Source organism: Dendropsophus ebraccatus, chromosome 3 (genome assembly GCF_027789765.1).
Source record: "Dendropsophus ebraccatus isolate aDenEbr1 chromosome 3, aDenEbr1.pat, whole genome shotgun sequence".
NCBI classification, from domain to species: domain Eukaryota; kingdom Metazoa; phylum Chordata; class Amphibia; order Anura; family Hylidae; genus Dendropsophus; species Dendropsophus ebraccatus.
The window spans coordinates 137,809,551-137,828,409 of record NC_091456.1 but is presented as its reverse complement, the minus strand read 5'-3'; the positions used below and the strand labels follow the sequence as shown (position 1 = coordinate 137,828,409).

The 18,859-nt window shown below is 41.7% G+C and overlaps 2 long non-coding RNA genes across 2 annotated transcripts in view; both read left to right on the top strand.

Annotated features, from left to right (window-relative positions):
• The window catches only part of LOC138787347 (uncharacterized), a 105,130-nt gene that overhangs the window by 43,994 nt on the left and 42,277 nt on the right, over window positions 1-18,859 (top strand). The window lies entirely within an intron of this gene.
• Window positions 415-11,197, top strand: LOC138787346 (uncharacterized). The gene is made up of 4 exons (XR_011362347.1): window positions 415-496; window positions 1,920-2,062; window positions 9,429-9,557; window positions 11,107-11,197. It is a non-coding gene; the product is annotated as an uncharacterized lncRNA (long non-coding RNA).

Sequence of the window (18,859 nt, the reverse complement as noted above, 5' to 3'; positions counted from 1 at the left end):
CTACCCCTTTATTTATTTTTTCGAGTAACATAGCCATATGAGAGCTTCTTGTCTATGGGAACTTGGAACTTTGTAGCTTTCATGTTATGGCTGTTAACAAGAATTTGAATAATAGCAATACTAAATTTATTTTATGTTATAGCTTCTTAATAACAGAGCTAGTTTTTGTTGATTGTTGATATCAGTCATTGTGTTTTATGTGAACAAAAGGAGAATTTAAAAGAAAAATATATTTTTTTTATTTATTCTTAGTAGGCCAACAAGGGGACTGAGATGTAATGCCCTAATTGCTAATATAGTGCACTGCACTAGTACTCAAGAGATTTGTATTCTGCCTGCAAACATAATGCAGGTACTGCTGGGTGCTCAGGTACCTATTGCAGGCCCAGGGGCCTCAGGCAGGCCCAAGGTTACCATGGTTACCCACTGGCACCAACAATTGTGTAGCCAGAAGCCCAATAGGGTGAACACCACACATGGACTCCTTACATGCAGTGTAATTATAGTAATTATCGTAGTTATAGTGTGAGCGTGACTGGCATGCTCACCCCAAAGAATTCTATGAGTGCTATATAACTTTTTAGGGTGTCTTCACACGTACCGGATCCGCAGTGGATTTCACGCGGATCCTGGTAGTGTGAAGTTGAAAGAGTCACATACCCACAGAGGAATTTTTTATTCCACTGCGGATATGTAACCCCTTTAAACACCCCCCCCCCCCTGCAGCCCCCAGAGCATACATCACCTGCTCGGCGCCGCAGCTGTGTGTGAGGCACCCGGCTCCCCTCGCTCCCCATGACGGCAGCACTGATTGGCTGATGGGGACCAACAGGAGCCGGGAGCCTCACACACAGCTGCAGCACAGAGCAGGGGGCTGCGGGCGACAGGGGTTGAAGGGGCCGGGTTACATATCCGCAGTGGAATGAAAATTCGGCTTCGGATATGTAACCCCATAGACCTTCACACTACCAGGATTTGCAGCGGATTTCGCTGCAAACTCGCAGCGTTAAAATCTGCTGCGGATTGGGTACGTGTGAAGCTACTCTTAAAGTAATACTTTGCGGTTCTCCGCACCATCCACAAGCTTACCAGCTGCACAATCCATATATACCTATATTAAACTTGTCTTTGTCTTCTTCATGCTCTAAATATGCCTTAGTTCATGGGTGCACAGTGTCACCTAGGCTTAGAATCCATTGAGCCCCCTCTCCCCCTGCTTCGGGCCAGTGTTGATAGCCACATGTCGCCTAGGTTATGGCAGAAAGAGACTGTTCAATGGAAGCTAAGCCCCATCTTAGTGAGGCTATCCTACAATGATAAAAGCACCAAGGAAAACTGTGGTGACAGTATCATTTTAAGACAATGTACATAGGCGCTTTGTTAGGCACCTGATAATGTGTAATGTATATGTACTGTTTTTTTATTGATCCCTCCAGCTACATAGGCTTAGGTTAGTCATTTTATCCAAAACTAAAAAAACCATAAACACTTTAAGGTTTTTGAAACCACGACCAGTGTTTATATTGTCATTCTGTAGTAAATGCTATAAAGCCAGAATCACCCTGTAACAATTAAACAATTACAAACTCTTAACGTGTTATCACATGATGGTTTTCAATCTAATCCCATAGCGGTAATCAAATTTAACATAAACATAAAAAATGAATGCAGTAAAAACAAATTCATATTTCATTTCAATGTACAGAGGCTGCATTTTATGGTTTCGTAAATGCCAGCTATAAGGCTGGTAACTGCTGGCATCTTATTAACATTATGTGGTCACTTATAGGGTCTTTGGAGACTGCACTGTTTAGGGGTATATCAGTCTGTGTGTATCCTTTTTTCTTTAGTAGCAGTATGGAGATTATATGTGGTATTGGTTGGCAGAATTGTTTTTTTTTTTTTAACAAAAAATTGAGATAATTCAATACCAATGGATGCAGAGGTAAAACATGGCACTACAGGAATACTGATGGCGAGTGTGCATTATATGGACTAAAAAGAAAACTTGAAGTGCTTCTTTAACTTATTTCTATACTCAACAAATCCTGCGATGTACAAGGTGAGATAACATGCTTTTCACAGCAACGTGATTTGGTCAAATCATATAAATGGACTGTATTCTTACCAGCCTGACAGTGCTGCCACCTCTGTCTGTACCAGGAACTGTCCAAAGTAGTAGCAAATCCCCAACAGAAAGCTTCTCCTGACAGTCCCTGTCATGGGCAGAGGTGGCAGCAGAGAGCACTATGTCAGACTGGAAAAAATACACCACTTCCTGCAGGGCATACAGCAGCTGATAAGGCTTAAGTTTTTTTTACATTTATACAAATTTCTATAACTTTCTTACACCAGTTTATTTATACACAATATTTTTCTTCGGAGTACCCATTTAAGCCTTTTGAGTGTTCTGATCTGATATTTCATATTTTGATATGGTTATTGTTTTTATGAGAAAATAGCGCTATTTACTGCGATTGGGCAGTTTGTGGCAAAATAGTGTCAAAATAGCTAAATAAATGCAGTGTGTGAACACAGCCTAAGACAAACAAAACTGTAAAAAAAAAATAATCATTTCGTGTTTCATGTTCTAACAAAATAAGTATAGCCCCGGTCTGCTGCATGTCGCTGCGTGTAATAGGAGCGGAGTCACTGCTGATTTCTTTAATGGGCCACCAGGACGATCATCCGGGCAGCCCCACTTGCAGCTCCCAAAACCCCCTGCTTGCTGCCTATGCGTGCGGGAAACATGGAGCTGACAGGTCAGCGCCACCTTTCTCCTTAATATCATGCCGTGTAATACTGCCCTAAGACGAGCATCTAGATAATGGGCTTCATAACATTGTCTAATATTCCAAATTAAAATAATTCATTAACATGAGGAAAGTTTTAATGATATAAGAGATGAGACTCTTGTTGCGTAATGTCCATGTCTGAAGAAACGCTCAACACCTCGCCTCACACAGTTTCGATTTTTTTTTTGTCTCTGTGATGCAACTTAATTACAATGTGGTGATGTTAGGTAAACAATAGGGAATTACAGGGTGGTGAACTCTATAATGAACTCTGTTAAGAATTGGATGCCTCCGATATGCCTCCAATAATTTGCAGGAATATCTTCTCCTGCATTGATTATAATTAATGTAGTGGCCTCAACCCCTTAAAGAAGATTACCCTTTCATCTAGAACAGGGGTGTCAAACTCATGTCCTCCAGCTGGAAAACTACAATTCTCATCATGCCTGGACAGCCCAAGCTAAAGCTTTATATGGTCACTGAATAAAATAAACACCATGACCACTATCTTCACTATAGAGTGACTGGATCATACCATTATATTGTTACAAAATAAAATCTACTTTATAAAGAGCAGTATTCTTCCTCAGCAGTGACCATATAGATGTAGATCTAGTTGTAAACAGGTTCTGCAGACCTTAGAAGTGATTATAGTGCAGTTACATCCAGTGGCTCACAGGAGGCCTCTTCTCTGTATGAATTGCAGGGGATGTTTTTGCTAATCAAAGTAATTCACTTTTTCTTTTCTTCTTTATCTGGCTCCAGCCATCACGAAGACTACTCCGACCATGACTCGTCTTCACAGGATCTGGCAAACAAATATTTTAGGCTCCTCGCTCCAGCACCATCCTCATCTCTATACAAACTCCCCATTTGTATTGACCCCTGTGACCTAGATAAGATCACCTCTGCATTCCCTTGAAGGCCGCAGTTTGACACCTGTGATCTATTTTAGACCATATTTTCTCAGATTTTAAGTTCCTTCATGTATTATGTATACTGATCATCTTCCTTAACCCTTTAAAGACAAATTACAGACATTTATCACATTTGGCATTGTAACTATCAAAGGAATTTCTTGGTTCAAACAGAATGAGAGCACAGCTGTCTATGGGAAGTATTCTCACCAGCACAATTACAACACTTTTTTGTTGTTTTCTGCAGGAGAAAATTCACCACCAAAATAAACATGATTGAACATTATATGGATTTCTATCTGTACCACTGTATGGGATCAAATCCTTACTAAGTGAGTCTTTCCTGTGGCTTATAGAAGGGCCCTAAGTACTGAAACCCCTTTATAACTGTCATATGCCCAAGCATCCCTTACTAAAGTTAACCTGTCACCCCCGGGCAGCTCCCCCGAACCCACCCTACCCCTGAACCCCCTCCACATACATTACCCGCTCCTGCGTGTGCCGCTCTCGATCTGGCTGCGGCTCATTTGTGCGCTCAAAATACAAATGAACAGAGATCAGTCCGATAGCTATAGGAAATCACTGGAGCAGGTGGGATGGGCACTGGGAGCAGGACACACAGGAGCGGGTATGTATGCTGCTCCCAGTCCAGGAGTGGGGTGGGTTCAGGTGGGATGGGGGGGGGGGTTGGTTTGCTGGCCGGAGTGACAGGTTCCCTTTAAGACAACCCAAACTCCATGCTTTATCATAAAATAGAATATTAGCATTGCAAATGTCAGCAAATATTATGTGTTATAACAAACCACAGTTAAAGCCAACATTTTATGGAAAGCATTAATGAATCGTGTTAATCGTACCATGAGTAATATAATTCTGTGACTTGGAAGGCAATGATTCCATATCTCCGTGGCATATCTCACTTGCTTCTATCGTTGAAGCATGTTTTATGATATCATGTGGAAAGGAGGACTTGGATAGGCCTCTTGTAGACTTATTCACAAAAAACAATTTGTCTTGTGCTCTCCTGTATAATGCAGGCCAAGATACTGATATCACCGCACACATCACACTGACAGTGAGCGGAAATCAAACGTTCATGCTGCTACAGCATCACCCAACTGATCTATCTGTGTGACAAAAAACATTACTAAACTGATAAAGACATGAAAAATCTATGGACAAGCCATTCCGTTGTATCAAATTACATTATTGACTTCTCAGCTTTTAAAGGTCTTGTTTATTTTGTGTTAGTGGCAAAAAAATGACTTCTGTCTTTAAGAATTAGATGGAGATTGATAATTTGGTGCATCGCTAAAAACTTTACATCCAAGGCCAGGGTTAAGCTAGCTACAGTAGATCTATTTGTTATACCTGCTGGTACATTAAGTATAGTATAGGGGCCTAAAAAGGTGTAAGCCATACTATGTCATGGTGATTTGTTAGGGTCATAATGGATGATACAGTGTCATTTGTTGTCTGCTGCAAAATTAATGTTACTTTACAGACACTAAAAGGTAGCCACCATACATAAATAAAATCGTATAGCAATGCTCTTTTAAATCTAAATGATACATTACGTTTAAAGCTCTGCACCAATTTGTGTCCCTATTGTACACATCTCTAAGGACATCTGTGTCCAAGACAAACCCTTAAAGGGTTTTCATATTTCTCAATTTAACCTTACTCTTCCCTATGCACAGGATATGAGATCGTAGGGTTTCCAACCTTCTTGGCCTAAGTGATCTCTAGATCGGCGTACAGAACTCAGCTCTTTCCCCCAGCTTCATAGAGAATGAATGGAGCTGCGGGTCACATTCATAACAAGGAGCCAAGGAGTCGAGGAGCCAATCTAGAGATTTCTTGGGTGAGGGGGCACAGAGGTGCGACAACCCCCCTCCTCCCCCCAATAATCTCTAGTTCGCTATAATTAGTCGGGAGAAGTGTACATTAAGCGTGTTCTCTCCCAGCTTTGTCACATGACCAAGACAGAACCTTAAAGGGGTAGTGCGGCGGTAAAGAATTATTGACAGAATAACACACATTACAAAGTTATACAACTTTGTAATGTATGTTATGTCTGTGAATGGCCCCTTTCCCCGTGTCCCACCACCCTCCCCCGTGTACCCTGAAGTGTGGTGCGCTATACATACCTGTCACGTGCCGACTCGTCTCCGATCTTCAGTCTGCGATGTCGTCTTCGGGAGGCCGGGCCGAATCCCTTCGAGCGTCCTGAGTGCCGTCCGCCCTCTTCAGCGTCATCAGATGCTCAGCCGCGATTGGCTGAGCACAGTTATGCTCAGCCAATCCCGGCTGAGCAGCCGATGACGCTAATGAGGGCGGCCGGCACTCAGGATGCTCGGAGGGATTCGGCCCGGCCGCCCGAAGATGACATCGCAGACTGAAGATCGGAGACGATTTGGCACGTGACAGGTATGTATAGCGCACCACACTTCCGGGTACACGGGTGGGGGGGGGGTGGGACACGGGGAAGGGGGCCATTCACAGACATAACATACATTACAAAGTTGTATAACTTTGTAATGTGTGTTATTCTGTCAATAATTCTTTACCGCCGCACTACCCCTTTAAAGTAAGTCTATTGGATCATCTCGTTTTTACGCAAAGAGGACACAAAGAGAAGTGTTTACCATGTACTTCTCATCCGAATCATTCTGACAATTGGGACCCTGACCAATCAAATCATTACAATATCATAAGTTATTTTTAAAGAGACAGATACACTTCAAAGAGGGTTACACTCCACGGGACTCCAAAAAGTACCTAAGTGATGTCCTTGGTTATTGTGGGAAATCCTATAGACCACAGGTGTTAAACCAGCTTTGGCTGTCCAGGCATGATTTGTATTCTAGTTTTGCAACAGCTGGAGCGCTGCACGTTTGACATCTGTGTTATAGACAGTGCATACAGCAGATTGGACCATGTTTGCTGCTGCTCCATTTACCCAGTGGAAAAGGGATCTCAGTTCTCATGGTTGTTGAGGGAGAAATAGAAAAAAAAATCATGAAAGAAGAAAAAAAAATCATGAAACAACTGTTCTAAAATGAAAGATGTCATCCCGCTGCACAGGTTGTTATGTATCCCAATCAAGAAAAGGTGCATAATATAACCTGCATTTGCATTTTGAATATGATTAGATTAAGCAGTAATACAATCTTTAGGATGCTTAGTAAAGTTTTGGGAGTTTGTTATTATGTTATTATTTTCTATATTATTTTATATATGCAGCAAGGGCTGCATGGACATCACTAACAATGTCTGTGCAGCCCTGCACAATCCTCAAGACTTGTAAAAGAGCACCAGTCTTGCTTATTAGGCCGTATAATATGGCCCTAAGGGTTAGAGAATGGGTTACGAAGGGTAAGGGACTGTAAAAGTAATATACTCTTAAGTGGAATGACAAAGCCTAAAGAAATAAGTGTGTGTGTGTGTGTGTGTTTTTGACAGACTTTGCATCCCAGTATTCCTGATTTCTATAATGATTGGAGATTAGCATGCTTGAGTCTGCCCTTTCGGCATTTGCATACTGATGGCTGATGAACTTGCCTGCAGCCCTAGGGAGTCTGGGCCTATGGCTCTATCCATGTATGGTTGACCGGTCACTTGCCAGATGGTGCTGTGTGACGCCACTACTGTGGTGGTTGCTCGGAGTATAGCTCAGTCGGATGGTAGGTTGTCGTGACGCCAGTGCCGGTTGGGCACACAGGTATGGAGGCACACCTGCTTTTATTTTAGGATGGCTGGCAATACCCTTTCCCTGTCGTCGGTGACCTGCTGGGCTGTGAGGGGGTCCCTTGGGTACTTATGACGGTGGTCCGGAGCGGAGTTTTGACCCATTCGGACTGTCGGTACTGCCACCCACAGAGATGACCCAAGGACGGTGTAGGTGCTTGAGCAATAACCACCGAGTCATCTTAGCATAAATAAACTGTTTACTGAAGGAACACTTAATACATCAGCTGACAATAGACTTCTGACTTGACTGGACAGAATCTGTGCTGAGAGCTTAAGAGGTAGACCAATAGTGCTGACTTGGTTGCATGCAGACAAGTAGAGTAAGCTCGGAATAGCGGAGTAGAGTAGATCATAAGAGTTTAGAGTAGTGGATAAGAGTTTGTTTCAAGAGTCCCAACCCAATTTAGTACTGTGCTCTGCCAGAACTTTAGAAGAAGTAGAATACTTGAAAGTACTTGAGAGTAAAAGAATAATTGTGCCTGTGTTTTGACCTCTGTTGTGATACCACCTATTGCCTTGCAGTGTCGGGTGACCTGTCCTAACAAGGTGACACAAGCCTCAGTCCTTGTAACCTGAGTTGAGTAAGGTAGCCAAAATTACCTGGTTACACCTGCGCTGCGAGATACAGTACATAGGCTTGTAGCAACTTTGCTCTGTCTGGATCAGTTCCTCTTGTTTCAGGATACTGTCCCGCACCTTAAGAGATGTTCACGGCATGGGTTGGGATGATCCCTGACTTGTGCTCTCTCGAGTGGTTTAGCACTACATAGTTGGGATACAGGTAGCTTTTAAGAAGAAGGTCTTTGTGTCTCCCATGTGTGTCCTTCTACCACACTCCAGACTACACTACACTGGACTTGTTCTCTTGTCCCTGAAAGGGGACCTGGCCGAGACAGGGCCCAGCTGAACTACAGCAGGGACCGCCTTGTCTTGCATCCTCTCTCTACCATAACTTGGATAAGACTCCTTAAGTGTGGGTGTGTACTTCCTCTCCCCATGTGACAACTTGCTACAGGGTATGTAATAACTCCTGTGAGTGGTGAAGAAGAAAGTGCAAAGAAAAGATTAGAGATAAGTGGAGAAAAGGAAGAGCTCTCATTGGTGCACCAATCACAAATAAACAGTAACTTGTTACTTACCACAGCTGTGCAATATACAAGTATATAGATAAATAGTAGCGACATCTAGTGGCAAAACTTGGAGTACAGGCTTTTGCGAAGGGTGTACAAACTAGCAACACCACTAGGGACACCACACATGTTTTCTAGGTCTCCCTAGTGCTGCATCAACTTTTTTAGCCACTGGTATTCAAATGGAGAGTGAGCATATTCAAGCATGCTCGAGTCATGATAATTTCTAATAATTATATATTTTTTTGACTAAACGGTTAGTTAAATGTTTTATGTTAAACCCCTTGAATTTAAGCTAAATGTCTACTCTCCAATCACATACTGATTACTTTGGTGGTGAAGAAGAGCAGAAATGAAGGAAATGATGTCACTGCCCAAATACTTCTGGACCTGACTTTAGCATATATTTGTGTACAGCTAACCCATCTTATGCCCCTATTACACGAGTCGTTTGGAGGAGCAAACGAGCGCTATTAGTGCTCGTTTGCTCCTCGTTCCCCGCTCGCTGCCGCCGCTATTCAAAGCGCAAGTCTGCTGCCGATGCTCCTATTCAACGGAGCGACGGCAGCAGATCGCTGCTATATCAGTCGTTTGTTTTTCAACATGTTGAAAAACAAGCGACTGCAACGATCAGCCGACATGAACGATGTCGGCTGATCATTGCACTCTATTCCACGGGTCGAATATCGTTCGTAGCGGCCGATATCGGCCGAATACGAACGATATTGCTCCTCTAAACGACCCGTGGAATAGGGCCTTTAGTATTGGGTGTAGAGATGCAACTGTATTCAGACACCAAAACAATCAGAACATTTATCTTGTTTCAATTACAGGTTGGACCTGCAAGTCAACAGAACGATGCAAGATAGCAGTTGCAAATGCAAAAAGTATGATGAAGTGTGGTGTTCCTGCTTGTGAAGCCTTTGGTTTCACAACATTCATAACACAATAAACCTCTAGAGGTCAGTAAAGACCAGATTTATGAACAGAACGTCTCGTGCTCAGGTCAACATTTTGTTATCACATTTCTAAAACAAGAAATTTTAATGTGACAGCATTGCGTTGCAGTAACATAAGTTTTATGCTTTTGAGGACACTTTTGGGTCTTCATTCCAGAATCTTACCGCAGTAGCCACATGCTCAATGTCAGTAAATGATTCCCTATTGACCTATTGTAGTTGGTTCACATAAAAATAGCAATATGCCTATTCTGTAAGCAAAATCTATTTCTGCAGTAATGTAAAATCATTCATAGAGAAACTGTAGAGAAGGTGACACATGACTGTAATAATGATTCACAGTAGATTCACTTGCAGAGGACATACTGGGGGAGCTGTTTGGCTTGCATAGGTGTAATGTGCTAAACAAGACTACAGATGGCACCATGGAGCAAGTTGGAACAAATGAGAATCAGCTTACTGTTATTTCCCTGCATTGGCATCACTGTGAGATTGTAATACTTGCCCAGGACAATTCAGGACAATTGCACTTGCTTGGGCACTGCACAGATTGATGCTACATTCAGAGCAATTGGGTGATTTGCTGTACATGCAAAATGCCATGTGTCAGTGCCCTGTCAATTTGCCTCATTCTGTGAAGAGAATTATCCGTGATTTGTCAACAAATTTGCTAAACATGGCAGCCGTAATGGCGGATGCACATGTTTAGTTACAGTACTTTCACTTGGCAGGAGACTATATATTTATTAAAATATATATGTATGAAACTATTAGGAAGGTTTGGCTTCTATATGAGACTATTGGGGAGGGCTGGCTACTATATGAGACTATGGGGGAGGGCTGGCTACTATATGAGACTACAGGGGAGAGCTGGCTACTATAAGAGACTATTAGGAGGGCTGGCTACTATATGAGACTATGGGGGAGGGCTGCCTACTATATGAGACTAAGGGGGAGGGCTGGCTACTATAAGAGACTATTGGAGAGGGATGGCTACTATATGAGACTATTGGGGAGGGAAGGATGGCTACTATATGAGACTATTGGGGAGGGATGGCTGGGAGACACACGCCAGTGACAGTGCCATGAACACCGCATGCTGCTCTGACAGTGCCAGGACTACCACATGCACGCTTCAATAATTATCAATTTTGGTTTGCGACTTTGTCCAATTTTTTCATTTTTGCCCACTTTGAATTTAAGTTTGACCCACTGCTCTAGGTCATGCCACATTGACTCAGCTGCTGCAGATTAAAATATCATTTTTTAACCAAGGCACCTGGCGCATTTTAAAAAACATGGCCGGGAAGGACTTACTCTCATTAAATGGACGGTACCAGCGGTTTGGGTTGGGGGTGGATACAGTATTGCTTTAACTGAAAAACAAACAAACACCAGATTGCATTTTCATAGGTATCTGCCTAATGGTAGCCATACAACTCCCTGAACAACAGGAAGAAGGTTTGGCCAGCATAGCTATAAAGTTTATGGGGGACCTTTAGGCCCATATCTGTCACATTCTCTTGTATATTCTCATTCATGTCCCAAACAGGTGCCAACAGTCATCAGCAAGTGTTATAAATTGAGCTTTTTGACTCTGAAATCACTAATATACAAACTTTACACTTGGAGAAAGATTGTGCAAACAGGTAGGAATTAAAGACTAGAGTTATGCTGAGTTTACATGCAACGATTATCGTGCAAATTCGCACGATAACGATCAAATTCGAACGATAATCGTACGTGTAAACACTGCGAACGATCAAACGACGAACGAGAAATCGTTCATTTTGATCTTACAAAATGTTCTAAAATCGTTGTTCGCAAAAAATTCGCAGATCGTTCCGTGTAAACAGTCGTTCGCCGATTTAACCAATGTGTGAGATAGGCTTAAGCGATCGCAAAACAAATTTCCGTACGATATATCGTACCGTCTAAACGCTCATTGTTATGGAAAAAAAATTGTTACTTCGACATCGTTAATCGTACGATTGGGCCAATTATCGTTTCGTGTAAACGCAGCATTAGTTTAGCCTTTTTCATGGCACAAGACAACATGTTTGTAGTGAATTTCCGCCAGCTATCTGTTCTTAATCCCAACAGCTGAGCCACCAACTCACAGCTTAAAGAGGTTGAGAAGCATTGCAGGTCACAGCTCGGATTTCACTAACTTTCTGCTTCTTGGAGATGTGTTGTTCATAACATATTGATATTATTATAACCTCTTCTCCTACACACTGTGTCCTGTTGTGATGTTCAGTCAGTCCCGACAAACAATACATTGTATCATTATGTGTCAACACTTCTCATGTACCGGATGATAGCTCTAGTTTACTTAAGTTAGAAGAGAAAAATGATAAAGTGTATAATCGCTATTTTTCCAGATGGTGTTTAACTCAATGACAATAGGAAGATAACAGACCCCGCAAACTTGTTCAGCTTTTTTTTCTTAACTAAAACCATAGGGGTTTATTAACTATAGGATATTGCAACATCATAAGGTTGGAATAGTGGTGGTGGCTGAGGAAATGGGATCACTACTGATATGGTGGTTATCTATTTCAGTTCCAGAATAGACAATAGGCGATAATGATAATTATGCATGCTTAGAAAGTTTTAAAGAACTAAATTGGATTTAAAGCGAACGTACAATCAGGTACATTCGCTTTAAGTATTGCCTATGTATAGAATGGCGCTGCGGTCCTTTCTTTGAACCACGGCCCGTTTCCGGCATACAGTAACGTTTGATTCACCCGGGGGTTAAGCGCTGGAGGCAGACGGTCTGCTCCCCCCCCTGATGGTACATTCGCTTTAAGGATAAATTAGTGGATATATAATAGTGCCACTCCCAGTAAATATAATGTATATTTGATGAGTATGTAATGGTACTTTTACACGGAGCGATAATTCGCCCGATCGCACGATTAACGATTAAGAATGAAGTATGCTTTTTTCATAACCATCAGCGTTTACACAGAACGATACATCGTATGGAAAAATCGTTTTGCGATCGCTTAAGCCTATCTCATACATAGGTGAAATCGTTGAAAGACATGGAACGATCTGCGGATTTTTTGCGAACGATCACTGACGATTTGAGAAGTTTTTGAAAGATCAAAATGAACGATTTCTCGCTCGTTGCTTGATCGATCGTTCGTTTACACTTACGATTATCGTTCGAATTCGAACGTTATCGTGCAAATTCAAACTTGAATAAGCAACAGTGCCTTGAAGTCAATTAAATGACCTGTATTGACCAATCATTCGAAAGGGAAATATTGCTTCACATATAAACAGCACTAATATATGTTCCCTGATTAGAGGTTTGGGTACAAGCTAAATGTCCACCTTTTATCACCATGGTTGCCTGCAGCAGCCACTAGAGGCTTTAGTTGCTTACCGCATGCTATAGTTATTGCTGAACTCAATATTTAACAGTAAACTCCTAAGCTCCATCTGGTGGTGACTATAGGCAGCTTGAATCTGTGTCTTAATAAATCTTCAGTAGTTGTGCTGTGTGCTTCACTGAAATCTCTGAGCTCTTCTGCTACAATCTGTGTCAGCTCTCTGGTGTAAGTTGTAGTAAATTCTGTGGGTGTTTCTTTTTACACAGTGGTGGCTGCATAAAAGATGTAAAGTCTTTTTTTAACATCAAAATGCAAATGTAGGGGGCTGATAAATCACAGTCTAAGTTTTTATCAGATTTGCAGAAGTACCCAGCTCAAACTTTATACTATAGTTGGCACACTACATCTGTTTCCAAGTGCACTATGCTGTCAGTGTCGCATGCTTTACAAGGAGCAGGAGCGCTTGTCATTGACAGGAGTCAAAGTGCCACTTGCACACTTTCTGTGGCAACTTATGATGTTTGTGCATGGAACAATGGAAATAGCCCCTGCTACTGTGTACACTGCCAATGTAAATGGCTCACTTAGAAGGCCGCAGAGCGAATTTTCATCTGGTGATGCATAAGACCTGATTACTTCTAAAAGGCCAGACAGTAAGCTAGTGATGCATAAAGCAGTGCTGGCTTACTGGTCGCATGTTAGATTTTGATATGATGCCTGCTTTACTTACAGACTTTCCATGGCACTCTTTGCCTTTCATGTAAGGTGTCACAGAAACTATGTGTACACAGCTCTACATAAACTTTGCAAAACGGCATGGGAGTTGCAACATGCTGGCTTATTCAGAAATATATCAGCACAAGGTTTTAAACCTATTAAGATAAAAAAACAACAACATAGTATTCAAAAGAAGGTGTTCATTTTGGTTTAAATAGCTCTGCCCATGAGATTATTTTTGAACAACAAATGCAAAAAATACACTGTAATTGTAAGGGGAGGATCTGATAGTTTTAAGTTATATTTACACTTGCTTACAAAACAAGCATTTTGATCACCGGTTTAGATATGTGTAGTAGCAAATTATTGCTCACTGAAAGACTGGATCTCTCAGCATTGTACCTGGGTGTGCCCGACCTTGTGTTCACACTATTGTTCCTGTTTTGTACTAAGCCCTAGAAAAAAAGTAGGAATTCCTGCAAGAAAACTTTCTCAGAGCTTCCAAAACAAGTGTCAGGAAGTCTCCCTCCCTATTCTCATCTTAGTTCTCCTTCACTTGTAAAGCAATTAATGGACTGCGCTGCAATCAGACATCTGCTGCTCCTTACTGAATACATCCGAGGATAAACATGAGACGCTAGAGCACATTTCCAAACTGCTGACTGTGCTTATTTGGATTGCTGGCAGAGTCTGAAATGGAGCGTGTGGTTTTCATATAAATTAATATTATTCTTCCAGTTGCATTGTACTAGTTTTTTCCACATTGATTGGCTTGTAGTTTTTAGCATCTACTTCACTCACATATTCCCATGGTCAAACACTAGGATAGGAGCATGGATTCAGTGTGCCATTTTCGGATTTGGCTAAGAATAAACTGTACAAAAAAAGGGAAAAAGGTCCAGTGTCATGGAATAAAATGTTCAGTTTTTATTATATTATTTAATATCCATACAAAAGCATAAAAAAGGACATAACACACCAAAACATTTTGAGCTACGACTGTTAGGGCCCTATTACACCAAGTGATTATCGAACGTACTTCCAATAATCGTTTGTTATATTAAAAGACCACGATCAGCCCACATGCACAATGTCGGCTTATAGCGGTCTTTCAACATATTAAAAAATCATAATCACGATAGCGACGGTCTACAGCACATTGCATCACGCAACAGGAGAGGCAACAACAGGCATCAGACTTGAATCAGCTAGCCGGATGATCTAAGGATTGTCCAGGCAGCCCCTCACGCTGCTCCCTGCGTGCTGTCTGAACGTTTAATACCACAACCAGCAAGCAGGGAACAAGGAGGAAGTGAGCGCTGATCTGACAGGTCGGCGCTCGCTTGCTCCTCTATATCATTGTCAGGTGGGGGTCTGGGAAAACAAGATGAGTGCAGCCCTATAACTGGCACCCGCCTTAGCTGGCCCTACCTACTTGCCACAACAGCCCTAAGTACAGTAGCTGCGGACAACTGGGCAGCGTTCCCTAACCTGGCACAAGTGAATACACGAAAAACAGAGACAAGACTAAGAAACGAGTGAGGGGAAGTGAAAGAGTCGGTAACAGCCGGTCAGTATAGGTAAAAAATCGTGATCCAAAGAATAGTCAAGGTCCAAGCCAAAAGGTCAGGTATCAGAAGTACAAAGTCAGAGTAACGCTAGGTCAAGATACACAGGAGGAACCAGATTCTATCGCAGGCAAGAAATGAGACCACAAGCCTGATACTTATGGAGCCTGGAGTCCCAGCCCCAGACTTGATTGGGGCTGAGGCTCAAGGTCCTGTCCAGATACAGACAGCTAACTCGTAAGTCTGCTGTCAGTCAACAATCAGTGAACACTCAAAACACCTATGCTGATCAGCCAGGGGAGTGAAACCCTGGCCTCTGCTACATCAAAGAATAGCAGAGCAGAGTATGTGAAAAAAAAAGAGAAGCATTATGGCCGAAATTGACACTGAGCTGAACGCACGGCCCGTGTCCCAACAATCGAGTTGTGTAATATGACCTTCAGTCCTCTCTCATGACTATATACTGAAATAAACTGTAAAACACATGGGGCGATTATTGGTTAAAATGGTAGATATTGCCTTGTGTAATAGGGCTAGTAAGCAGCCGATGAACACTGATTGGACAGTTCAGACTTGTTGCACATCAACCAATGTAATAGGGAACATGTAGCCAATGGCTTATTGCAGAAAAAGGGTCATGGGGGAATGAACATATTTGTGGAATGACCAGGTGCATTGCAGGACTATTCAATATTAAGCACTGATGGCTCGCAGAAGGTATTTCTGAGGCCAGCTACACCAAAACATGGTAGTAATAATCTGAGGTCAGAGCTGACACAGTTCACAAAACATAGTAAGACAAATACAGGTCATGACAGTCAGTCATCCAAATGAAAGGAACAGCAAACAGTTTGAGTCATATCCAAAATAGCAAACAACAAACATCTGCACAGATCGGCACAGAGGATTGACCAACATAGACTTGTTTTTTTTAAAGAAAACCTATCACCAAGACAATGCTATGTAATATATCACTATCATGTTCTAGAGCAGGAAGAAGTGAGCAGATTGAGATATATATTTGTAGGAAAATATTCAGTGTAACTTGTAACTTGTTGATTGTAATCCCTGATCAATACGGGCGAAGGAGTCCAGCGGGCGGTGTCACTCAATGGACTGGACTCCTTAGCATGGAAATATCAGAGATTTCAATCAATAAATTACAAGTTATACTGAAACTTTTCCCATAAAGACATACATCAATCTGCTTAGTTACTCCTGTTGTATTGCATGATGCCGTCAGCTTAGGTAGCATTTTCATGGTGACAAGGTTCCTTCAAAGGGGCTACCAAGCCTTGCAAAATTGATAGACTATCAATATTAGAGTGGTGGGGGTCCGACTCCTGCCACATAGGCTGATAAGTTGATTAAAGGGATCATAGCACTCTTGCAAGTACTGCAGCCTCTTTTAGGTTACTATTAATACCTGCAATAGCTGTACTATTGGTAGCAGTAGTGCTAAGTAATGCCGCTTTGTCCTACTCACTTGAATTGGGACATTCATTCTTTACTTTGCAAGGCGCTAGAGATGAGCGAACCTCGAGCATGCTCGAGTCGATCCGAACCCGGTTCACTCATCTCTAACAGGCACTACTAACTGCTTGCCATTGCAGGTACATTATGAGCAAAGGTAAATAGTAAAGAAGGTACAGCACTCTCATAGTGGCCGTCGCAATAATGATGGACTATCCTGAGCAATGTAAATATTAATGTTGACATGCATAAACAATGACCAATAAACAATGAACAGAACTATGTACTGCAATAAATAATATCGCTATACATCTAATTTTAAAGGTTCCTATACACTTTAGTAAAAAGTGGTCTGAGCCTGCCAATGTCCCTTAGGTCCTCTACTAGATCAGTGCAGTTTCTCTTCAGCGATGATCCCAGGCTTAACTGTATAGAAACTCAGTTTATTGGCAAGTAACCCAATGACCTTATCCCATCAGCATTATCTTTATTGCAAAACCTATAAATTCTGCATTTATTTCCTCTACATAAAACTTTATAAGGACATGGTATACATTGGATGTAGCGTTACATTGGCTTTTATCACCATTTGTGCAGTTAACATTTGCTAAAGGGGATATACAGTACGTGTAACTCCTTCTGAGGTGTCAGCAGGATGTAGAACAATTGAATTTCCTTCATAAACATCTAATTAATAAGGACATAACGTGAACTGCGGGCGCTGAAATGCCTGAAGATTGGGAGTGTTCCCTCTGAAAGAGACAATTCTGACGAAGGCATTATGTTATGACTTGTCTTTCACAATGACTTTTCTTTGGCATCCTCAACATAAAATGTGAATAAGTTATGTAAAAAATTCACTGCATGCGATTAAGCCTTGATATAATACATATTGCAGCATAATTTATTAGAATAATGTATTAGCTATGCAAAGTCCTGGGTTGGGGGGGGGGGGGGGTCGTTCTTGCACTGTGTGGCTTTCTTTGGGTTTGTATAGCTCTTGTTATTGGCATGTTCCATGCCATATGTCCAGAATTTATTTATTTTTTTTTTAATTAATAAAATGTTATATAAAAAGGATCACCTAATATATATTGTGATTGATACAATGATTATCAGGCACAATGTTCTAGGTGGTTTGAGACTGTCAGATGTTTCATGGGAACTTGGCACATTGCTCCAAGTCAGGATAAAGAAAAGTGACAATCAGATTACACACCTACAATTGTCACTAAAATGACAACGGTTCCTTTCCTATTATTAGCTTTTTGTGTTTCTATTTTCTCACACTGAAGTTGAGCATATTTTAATTGTGTCATAAAATGCTTCCTTTGATATATCCAGTACATCCGAGGAATGCGGTAGTATACAGTGGTGGTCCACCTACCATATAATAGGAGCCCTTCACTCTCTAAGTGGGCCATGTTACATTCAATGCTTCATTTATTGGAGTGGTTAGATCATAGACACTCTGTTTTCTGGCCCATGGATTGATGTCCTGCCCTCTGTATAGGGAGCATTATGCGGTAGGTTTGGTGCTGACTAGGGATGGTCCGAACCGAGTTTGGTTCGGGTTCGTACAAACTTGAACCTTCGGTAATGATTCCCGCTGTCTGCCCGCTCCGTGGAGCTGGCGGATCCAGAGGGAGGACTGCCAGGAAAACTGGGATACAGCCATAGCCAGGGCGGGAATCTGCTGCCGAGCGTTCGGCAGGTTCGTACCATCCCTAGTGCTGACAGACGGCATTCCAACTAATCATCTGTTCTGCATCTGTTCCTTGGTTGAACTTGAGGGACATCAACTGCAGAACTGTGTAGACTGAGAACACACGTTGCGTTCGAGATCATGTGGCAGGTCCATTGATAGGAAATTTTGATGTTACAATAGAGTTTTAATTATTGCCCATTTTATTCACTAGCATAGCATAGCAATAATCAAGAATGAAATCTAAATGTATTTTATTCAATTATAAAGGAATTGGTGCTCGATCAGCCTTCTGGGACTTTTTTCATTTTGGACCCAGCTGTTTTTCCTGCTTACAAGATATTAGTCACATACATTTACTAGATGTACTGTATAATTGCTTTGGCATGTAAATGGCATACATCACACAAATGTATCTTACAGCAATGATTTGCTGACAGTTATTTGCATATGAACTCATATACAGGTGCTCAGTTCAATGAGGATCTTAGGTAA